Below are 10573 nucleotides of genomic sequence, written 5' to 3' on the forward strand. Positions count from 1 at the left end.
CCATATCCACTCCCAAGTATTGACGCTCTGGTATATGCTTCCTCCAGATACAAATATCTCTTGTTTTTGGACGCATACTCGGGATACAATCAAATCCCCATGTATCCACCAGATCAAGAAAAGACCTCGTTCTTAACACCAAAAGCAAACTACTACTACATTGTAATGCCTTTCGGTCTCAAGAACGCAGGAGCTACTTACCAAAGGCTGATGAATAAAGTCTTCTCAGATCACATCGGAAAGATCATGGAAGTCTACGTGGACGACATGCTAATTAAAACACAAAGTGAAGAGACATTATTGTCCGACCTAGCCCAAGTGTTCGACACCATTAGGAAGCATGATATGCGACTCAATCCAGCAAAATGCACCTTTGCGGTAGAAACAGGCAAATTCTTAGGTTTTATGCTCACACAAAGAGGAATTGAAGCAAATCCAGATAAATGCCAGGCCATACTCAACATGAAGAGCCCAACCTGCGTCAAAGAAGTACAGCAACTCAACGGAAGATTGGCTGCCCTATCCCGATTCTTAGCAGGAGCCGCGATAAGATCCCTCTCCTTCTATGCTATTTTAAGAAAGGGAAAACAGTTCGAATGGACGACAGAATGCGAACAAGCCTTCCAAGACTTTAAGAAATTCTTAGAACAGCCACCTATCCTATCCCAACCACGAGAAGGAGAACCACTCATATTATATCTTACAGTAGGAAGCAGGGCAGTAGCATCAGCACTGGTCAGAGAAGACGAAAACGGACAACAACCCGTCTACTTCATTAGCAAAGCACTACAGGAATCCGAGCTGAACTATCAGAAAATAGAAAAATTTGCCTATACTCTCGTTCTAACATCTCGACGACTCCGCCCTTACTTCCAGGCCCACATCATTAAAGTTCGAACTAACCAGCCCTTAAAAGGAATATTGCAGAAAACAGATTTAGCAGGCAGAATTCTACAATGGGCAGTCGAGCTGTCAGAGTTCAACCTCCAATATGAAGCTCAGACGGCCATCAAATCACAATACCTGACCGACTTTATTGCAAAATTCACAGATGCCCTGGAAACCCCCATAGAGTGGAATCTCTATGTGGACGGTTCTTCAAATAAAACGGGAAGCGGCGCAGGAGTGATAATAGAAAGCAACCAGGGAACCCAAGTTGAGCTCTCCCTCAAGTTCGGATTCCCGGCTTCAAATAACCAGGCGAAATACGAAGCATTGCTAGCTGGATTGAAACTAGCTGAGGAGGTGGGAGCTCGAAAACTTAACATTTACAGTGATTCGCAAGTGGTCACATCACAAATAACAGGGAGCTACCAAGCCAAAGATCCCACCATGAAAAAGTATTTGGATAAGACCAAGGAACAGCTCGGACAAATCGGGGAATACAAGATCTGCCATATACCCCGTGAGCAAAATGCCCGAGCTGATGCACTCTCAAAACTAGCCAGCACCAAACCAGGGGGCAACAATAGAAGCCTCATCCAGGAAATGTTACAGAACCCATCAATCTCGGAAGCAGAAAAAGTCCTAACCATAACAGGCCAGGACCAAGGATGGATGATCCCCATAATTAACTACCTCAAAACAGGAACGCTCCCCACAGAAGAAAAGGAAGCAAAGAGGCTAAAAAGGGAGGCACAGTACTACACCATCATAAACAACATCCTGTACAAAAGAGGAATCTCAACACCTTTACTAAAATGCGTGCCGACCTCCAACACAAGGGAAGTGCTAGAAGAAATACACGGCGGCATTTGTGGCAATCATCTCGGAGCACGAGCTCTCGCCAAAAAAGTACTCCGGGCGGGATTTTATTGGCCAACTCTACAGAAAGAAGCTACAGAATTTGTAAAGACATGTCCACCATGTCAGAAACATGCCAACTTCCACATCGCTCCGCCAGAAGAACTCATTAGCGTGACTTCGCCTTGGCCGTTCACAAAATGGGGACTCGACCTTCTCGGTCCCTTTCCCCAGGGATCAGGGCAAGTTAAATTCGTCATAGTAGGGGTAGATTACTTTACAAAATGGATCGAGGCAGAACCCCTAGCCAATGCCACCGCCCAAAGAAGCCGAAAATTCTTATATAGAAACATTGTCACGAGGTTCGGAGTCCCATATTCAATAACCACAGACAATGGCACCCAATTCATGGACGCAGGCTTCAGAAAATTAGTAGCCGACTTGAATATAAAGCACCAGTACACCTCTGTCGAACATCCACAAGCCAATGGACAGGACGAAGCCGCCAACAAAGTCATATTAGCAGGGTTAAAACGAAGACTACAAGATGCAAAGGGAGCCTGGGCAGAGGAGCTTCCACGGGTTCTGTGGGCATATCGAACGACGCCACATTCCACCACAAAGGAATCCCCTTTCCGATTAGCATACGGAATGGAGGCAATGATTCCAGTAGAAATTGAAGAAGGATCGCATAGAGTAGTCCATTATAACGAGGGAGCAAATTCCCAACTTCAAAGGGAAGAACTCGACCTACTACCTGAAATCCAGGAAAGAGCTCGGATGAGAGAAGAAGCTCTAAAACATCGAATGGATTCCAGATATAATCAAAGGGTAGTACCAAGAAGTTTCGCTGAGAACGATCTCATCTTAATTCGAAATGACATTGGAACAACTCGGCCCGGAGAAGGGAAGCTGGCAGCAAACTGGAAAGGACCCTACCGAGTCATAGAAGTACTTGGGAAGGGCTACTACCGACTGTCCGAACTTGATGGACGAGAGCTTCCCAGATCATGGCACGCCTGCAACCTAAGAAGGTACTACATCTAGAAAAGGCAACGGATCTCACTAGTGGATGTGCTCTTTTTCCTGAAAAGGTTTTTTAATGAGGCACCATGTTGAGATCTAGGTCATGCCCGACTTAAAGGGATAAAAAATTCCCACATGTATATATTTGCATTTTTTCTTTGAATAAAGTTTATTTACATATTCTACAAAGAATCCAAGACGCATTAGTCTAAAGTATTCATCGTCTGATTATAAAGCGACAGGTCGATAGAAAGTGAAAAACAATTTCACTGCACGACCACGATAAAGATAAATCGTCCGATAAAGGTGAAAACGCAATTCACCCAAAGGACGATCTAAAGATGCCAACCACTTTCTACAAATCGGCGAAGGTGAACACATAATAATGTAAGAAGTTATCGAAAGCAATCCAAAAAAGAACCTGACGAGGTCTTATGGATAGCTAAAATAATAACTTAAAGGCTGGCTGACGCTCACAAGTCGGACCAAGTCAACCCAAGTTATAAGTAAACCCTGGAAAGAGGTCTGGCCAACCCTATTAAAGAGGATTACTTTAACTTAGAAGGGCCTGACATAACCAAGATCGAAGAAAGAGGACTACAAAAAATAACTTAAAGGAGACCGACATAACCAAGTCGGACTCCTACTACTAAAAAGTTATACAAGTAGTCCCTGAAAGAGATCTGACAAAGATCCAAGAAAGAGGACTACAAAAAAAATAACTTAAAGGAGACCGACATAACCAAGTCGGACTCCTACTACTAAAAAGTTATACAAGTAGTCCCTGAAAGAGATCTGACAAAGATCTAAGAAAGAGGACTACAAAAAATAACTTAAAGGAGACTGACATAACCAAGTCAGACTCCTACCACTAAAAAGTCATCAAAGTAATCCCTAAAAGAGACCTGACAAAGGTCCAAGAAAGAGGATTACAGAAATAACATAAAGGGGGACCAGCGCAAAAGAACTACCAAGAAACAAGTTGGACCCATAAGTCACAACCTCAAAGGATCCAAGCTACAAACAATAAAACAAAGCAATCCGAGGAGGTCGAGATACAAGATTTTAAACATCAGTAGAAAACTGAAAAGATGCCAAGTCAAAAAACTACCTCTATTACTCCGCAAAAGTTATAAGGCCTCGGAAGGCCACCAAAACCTACCGTGAAGGGATAGCGAGCTACCTTTTGTTTTTCAAAATAAAAAGTTGCTAAACAAGCAACTAGGAATTAAACAAAAAGTTTTAAAGCCCACAAGCCGGGCCAACTACATATCCAGAAAGAGATCAGCAAACATCAGGAGCCTTCTTGGCAGCATCAGGGCAAGGAGAAGGAGGACGAGTCTGAAGGGGCACAGTGATGAGCGGATAATTTGTACGCTTTTTGGCATTGTTTTTAGCATGTTTTTAGTATGATCTAGTTAGTTTTTAGTATATTTTTATTAGTTTTTAGTTAAAATTCACTTTTCTAGACTTTACTATGAGTTTGTGTGTTTTTCTATGATTTCAGGTATTTTCTGGCTGAAATTGATGGACCTGAGCAAAAATCTGATTCAGAGACCAAAAAGGACTGCAGATGCTGTTGGATTCTGACCTCCCTGCCCTCAAAGCGGATTTTCTGGAGCTACAGAAGCCCAATTGGAGCGCTCTCAACGGCGTTGGAAAGTAGACATCCTGGGCTTTCCAGCAATATATGATAGTCTATACTTTGCCCAAGATTTGATGGCCCAAACCGGCGTTCAAAGTCACCCTCAGAATTTCCAGCGTTAAACGCCGGAACTGGCACCAAATTGGGAGTTAAACGCCCAAACTGGCATAAAAGCTGGCGTTTAACTCCAAGGAGAGTCTCTACACAAAAATGCATCAATGCTCAGCCCAAGCACACACCAAGTGGGCCCGGAAGTGGATTTTTATGTCATTTACTCATCTCTGTAAACCTTAGGCTACTAGTTTTCTATAAGTAGGACCTTTTACTATTGTATTTTCATCTTGGTTCTTCTGGTTCCCTCTCTGGGGCCGAAGCCAATGATCACACTATCACTTATGTATTTTCAACGGTGGAGTTTCTACACACCATAGATTAAGGTGTGGAGCTCTGCTGTACCTCGAGTATTAATGCAATTACTATTGTTCTTCTATTCAATTCCGCTTGTTCTTGTTCTAAGATATCACTTGTTCTTCAACTTGATGAATGTGATGATCCGTGACACTCATCATCATTCTCACCTATGAACGTGTGACTGACAACCACCTCCGTTCTACCTTCGATTGGGTGAATATCTCTTGGATTCCTGATACACGATGCATGGTTGATCGCCTGACAACCGAGTGCTCGCCTGACAAACGAGCCAGCCATTCCGTGAGATCAGAGTCTTCGTGGTATAGGCTAGAACTGATGGCGGCATTCAAGAGAATCTGGAAGGTCTAACCTTGTCTGTGGTATTCTGAGTAGGATTCAATGATTGAATGACTGTGACGTGCTTCAAACTCCTGAAGGCGGGGCGTTAGTGACAGACGCAAAAGAATCACTGGATTCTATTCCGGCCTGATCGAGAACCGACAGATGGATAGCCGTGCCGTGACAGGGTGCGTTGAACATTTCCACTGAGAGGATGGGAGGTAGCCACTGACAATGGTGAAACCCTTGCTTAAGCTTGCCATGGAAAGGAGTAAGAAGGATTGGATGAAGACAGTAGGAAAGCAGAGAGACGGAAGGGACCAGCATCTTCATACGCTTATCTGAAGTTCCTACCAATGAATTACATAAGTATCTCTATCTTTATCTTTATGTTTTATTCGTATATCACCCCATATCCATTTGAGTTTGCCTGACTAAGATTTACAAGGTGACCATAGCTTGCTTCATACCAACAATCTCTGTGGGATCGACCCTTACTCGCGTAAGGTTTATTGCTTGGACGACCCAGTACACTTGCTGGTTAGTTGTGCGAAGTTGTGTTTATGCCATGGTATTGAACACCAAGTTTTTGGATTCATTACCGGGGATTATTTGATTTGTGAAAAGTAGTGATCACAATTTCGTGCACCAAGTTTTTGGCGCCGTTGCCGGGGATTGTTGAGTTTGGATAACTGACGGTTCATCTTGTTGCTTAGATTAGGTATTTTTTTTTCAGAATTCTTGAAGATGAATTCTAGTGTTTCATGATGATTTGTTGAAGTCTGGCTGGCTGTGAAGCCATGTCTAATTTCATTGGACCGAGGTTTCAACTTATCATCACAAGAGCTTGTTGATTTCTATCAATCTTGCTATTGGAGCAGTGATCTGCTAAGGCTTGGCTGGCCATTGGCCATGTCTAGTGTTTTGGACCGAAGCTTTCTTTGAAAGCTTGGCTGGCTGTGAAGCCATGTCTAATTCCTGGACCGGAGTCTTAGACTAAACATTGCATGATTCCTGGAATTCTCATTAAGAATTTTGATACCTTTTTCCACTTTATTTTCGAAAAACACAAAAAAATTACAAAATCATAAAATCCAAAAATATTTCTTGTTTGAGTCTAGTGTTTCATTTTAAGTTTGGTGTCAATTGCATACATTCATTCATGTGTCTTAAGGATCTTCAAGTTGTTCTTGATGATTTCATTGCTCTGACCTTTGAATTCTCTTGACTTGAGTGTCTATGTGTCTCATATGCATTCTCATTAGTGTCAGTAGTATACAAACTGCTAAGTTTGGTGTCTTGCATGCATTGTTATTTGATTTTAGTTGCATTTTGATTATTAAAAATCCAAAAATATTTTTAATTTGTGTATTTTCAAGTCAATAATACAGAGAATTGAAGATTCAGAACATACTGCAGAGGAATTGCACAGAAAAAGCTGGGCGTTCAAAACGCCCAGTGAAGAAGGATGGACTGGCGTTTAAACGCCAGCCAGGGTACCTGGTTGGGCGTTTAACGCCCAAAAAGGTAGAGTTTTGGGCGTTAAACGCCAGAATGTGCACCATTCTGGGCGTTTAACGCCAGGATGGCACAAGAGGGAAGATTCTGTTTTCAATGCAATTTTTTTCAGATTTTCAAAGTTTTTCAAAATCAAATCTTTTTCAAATCATATCTTTTCAATCAAATCTTTTTCAAAATCAATTTCTTTCTTTCTTTAAAAATACTTGCTATCAATTAATGATTTGATTCAACATATCAAGAATGCTGCCTTTTCTGCTGAGAAAGGTTTAATGTTTGAATCATATCTTTTCTTGATAGCCAAGTCATCAATTTTAAAATCAAATCTTTTTAAAATGTTTTTCAAATCATATCTTCTCAATCACATTTTTTTAAGACTAATCATACCTTCTTAACCACATCTTTTTCAAGATAGCTTTCAATCAAATCTTTTTTATTTCTAATTTCAAAATCTTTTTCAAAAATCACTTGATTTCTTTTTCACTCTTGATTTTCGAAAATCAATTAGTTTTTCAAAAATGTTTTTAAAATCTTTGACTTAATTTTCGAAAATTACTTCTCTTCTTCTCACATCCTTCTATTTTATGGACTAACACTATTCCTTAATGCAAAATTTGAACTCCATCTTCTTTGATAAGTTCGAATTTTCTACTTCTGTCTTCTACTTTTTCTTTTTCTCTGACACCTCAAGGAATCTCTATACTGTGACATAGAGGATTCCATAGTTTCTTGTTCTCTTCTCTTTCATATGAGCAGGAGCAAAGACAAAAGCATTCTTGTTGAGGCTGATCCTGAACCTGAAAGGACCTTGAAGCGAAAGCTAAGAGAAGCTAAGGCACAAATCTCTGTAGAGGACCTAACAGAAATCTTCAAAGAAGAAGAACAAATGGCAGCCGAAAACAACAACAATGCCAACAATGCAAGGAAGGTGCTGGGTGACTTTACTGCACCTACTCCCGACTTCTATGGGAGAAGCATCTCTATCCCTGCCATTGGAGCAAACAACTTTGAGCTTAAGCCTCAATTAGTTTCTCTAATGCAACAGAATTGCAAGTTCCATGGACTTCCATTGGAAGATCCTCATCAGTTTTTAGCTGAATTCTTGCAAATCTGTGACACTGTCAAGACTAATGGGGTTGACCCTGAGGTCTACAGACTTATGCTATTCCCTTTTGCTGTAAGAGACAGAGCTAGAACATGGTTGGACTCTCAACCTAAAGAAAGCCTGGACTCTTGGGAAAAGCTAGTCAATGCCTTCTTGGCAAAGTTCTTTCCACCTCAAAAATTGAGTAAGCTTAGAGTGGAAGTCCAAACCTTCAGACAGAAGGAAGGAGAATCCCTCTATGAAGCTTGGGAAAGATACAAACAATTAATCAGAAAGTGTCCATCTGATATGCTTTCTGAATGGAGCATCATAGGTATTTTCTATGATGGTCTGTCTGAACTATCCAAAATGTCTTTGGATAGCTCTGCTGGAGGATCTCTTCATCTGAAGAAGACGCCTACAGAAGCTCAAGAGCTGATTGAAATGGTTGCAAATAACCAATTCATGTACACTTCTGAAAGGAATCCTGTGAACAATGGGACTAGTCAGAAGAAAGGAGTTCTTGAGATTGACACTCTGAATGCCATATTGGCTCAGAACAAAATATTGACTCAACAAGTCAATATGATTTCTCAAAGTCTATCTGGAATGCAAAATGCACCAAGCAGTACTAAGGAAGCTTCATCTGAGGAAGAAGCTTATGATCCTGAGAACCCTTCAATGGAAGAGGTGAATTACATGGGAGAACCCTATGAAAACACCTATAATCCTTCATGGAGAAATCATCCAAATTTTTCATGGAAGGATCAACAGAGACCTCAACAAGGTTTCAACAATAATAATGTGGAAGAAACAGGTTTAGCAATAGCAAACCTTTTCCATTATCTTCTCAGCAACAGACAGAGAGTTCTAAGCAGAATAACTCTGACTTAGCAACCATGGTCTCTGATCTAATCAAAACCACTCAAAGTTTCATGACTGAAACAAGGTCCTCCATTAGAAACTTGGAGGCACATATGGGTCAGCTGAGCAAGAAAATTACTGAACTCCCTCCTAGTACACTCCCAAGCAATACAGAAGAAAATCCAAAAAGAGAGTGCAAAGCCATCAACATGGCCGAATTTGGAGAGGAGGAAGAGGCAGTGAACGCCACTGAGCAAGGCCTCAATGGACGTCCACTGGCCTCCAATGAGTTCCCCAATGAGGAACCATGGGAATCTGAGGCTCAAAATGAGACCATAGAGATTCCATTGAATTTACTTCTGCCATTCATGAGCTCTGATGAGTATTCTTCCTCTGAAGAGGATGAGTATGTCACTGAAGAGCAAGTTGCTAAATACCTTGGAGAAATCATGAAGCTAAATGACAAGTTGTTTGGAAATGAGACTTGGGAGGATGAACCCCCTTTGCTCACCAAAGAACTGGATGACTTGTTTAGGCAGAAACTGCCTCAAAAGAGACAGGATCCTGGGAAGTTTGCAATACCTTGTACCATAGGCACCATGACCTTCAAGAAGGGCTTGTGTGACCTAGGGTCAAGTGTAAACCTCATGCCTCTCTCTGTAATGGAGAAGCTAGGGATCTTTGAGGTGCAAGCTGCAAAAATCTCACTAGAGATGGCAGACAACTCAAGAAAACAAGCTTATGGACTTGTAGAGGATGTTCTGGTAAAAGTTGAAGACCACTACATCCCTACTGATTTCATAGTCTTAGAGACTGGGAAGTGCATGGATGAATCCATCATCCTTGGCAGACCCTTCCTAGCCACAGCAAAGGCTGTGATTGATGTTGATAGAGGAGAGTTGGTCATTCAAGTGAATGAAGAATCATTGGTGTTTAAGGCCCAAGGATATCCCTCTGTCACCATGGAGAGGAAGCATGAAGAGCTTCTCTCAAAACAGAGCCAAACAGAGCCCCCACAGTCAAACTCTAAGTTTGGTGTTGGGAGGCCACAACCAAACTCTAAGTTTGGTGTTGAACCCCCATATTCAAACTCTAAGTTTGGTGTTGGGAGGTTCCAACATAGCTCTGAGCATTTCTGAGGCTCCATGAGAGCCCACTGTCAAGCTACTGACATTAAAGAAGCGCTTGTTGGGAGGCAACCCAATGTTATATTTTATATATTTTTCTTTGTTATTTTATATTTTTTGTAGGTTGATGATCATGAGAAGTCACAAAATCAATGAAAAAAGCAAAAATAGAATGAAAAACAGAAAGAAAAATAGCACACCCTGGAGGAGAGCTTGCTGGCGTTTAAACGCCAGTAAGGCTAGCTGTTGGGCGATTAACGCCTAGTCTGGCACCATTCTGGGCGTTTAACGCCAGAAAGGGGCACCAGACTAGCGTTAAATGCCAGAAAAGGGCAAGAAGCTGGCGTTAAACGCCAGAAATGGGCACCAGCCCGGCGTTTAACGCCAGAATTGGCTAAAAACGCAATTTTGCTTGCCATTTGGTGCAGGGATGACTTTTCCTTGACACCTCAGGATCTGTGGACCCCACAGGATCCCCATCTACCCCACCAATCTTTCTCTTCTTCACCCATTCACCAATCACCTCAACACCTCTTCCCCAAAAACCCTTCACCTATCAAATCCCATCTTTCTCTTCACCACTCACATCCATCTTTCATAAAACCCCACCTACCTCACCATTCAAATTCAAACCACTTTCCCACCCAACCCACCCATACATAGCCGAACATCACCCTTCCCCCTCTCCTATATAAACCCATCTTCACTCCTTCATTTTCACACAACCTAAACACCACTTCTTCCCCTTTTGGCCGAACACAAAGCCATTCCCTTCTTCCTCATTTCTTCTTCTTCTACTCTCTTCTTTCTTCTTTT

General features: G+C 41.7%; 1 non-coding gene across 1 annotated transcript; it reads right to left on the reverse strand.

Annotated features, from left to right (window-relative positions):
- Positions 1-7973: 7973 nt before the first annotated feature.
- On the reverse strand, positions 7974-8081 carry LOC112793070 (small nucleolar RNA R71). Its single transcript, XR_003197779.1, has one exon. It is a non-coding gene; the product is annotated as a small nucleolar RNA R71 (small nucleolar RNA).
- Between the last annotated feature and the right edge of the window lie 2492 nt (positions 8082-10573).

Source organism: Arachis hypogaea, chromosome 3, assembly GCF_003086295.3.
Source record: "Arachis hypogaea cultivar Tifrunner chromosome 3, arahy.Tifrunner.gnm2.J5K5, whole genome shotgun sequence".
NCBI lineage: Eukaryota > Viridiplantae > Streptophyta > Magnoliopsida > Fabales > Fabaceae > Arachis > Arachis hypogaea.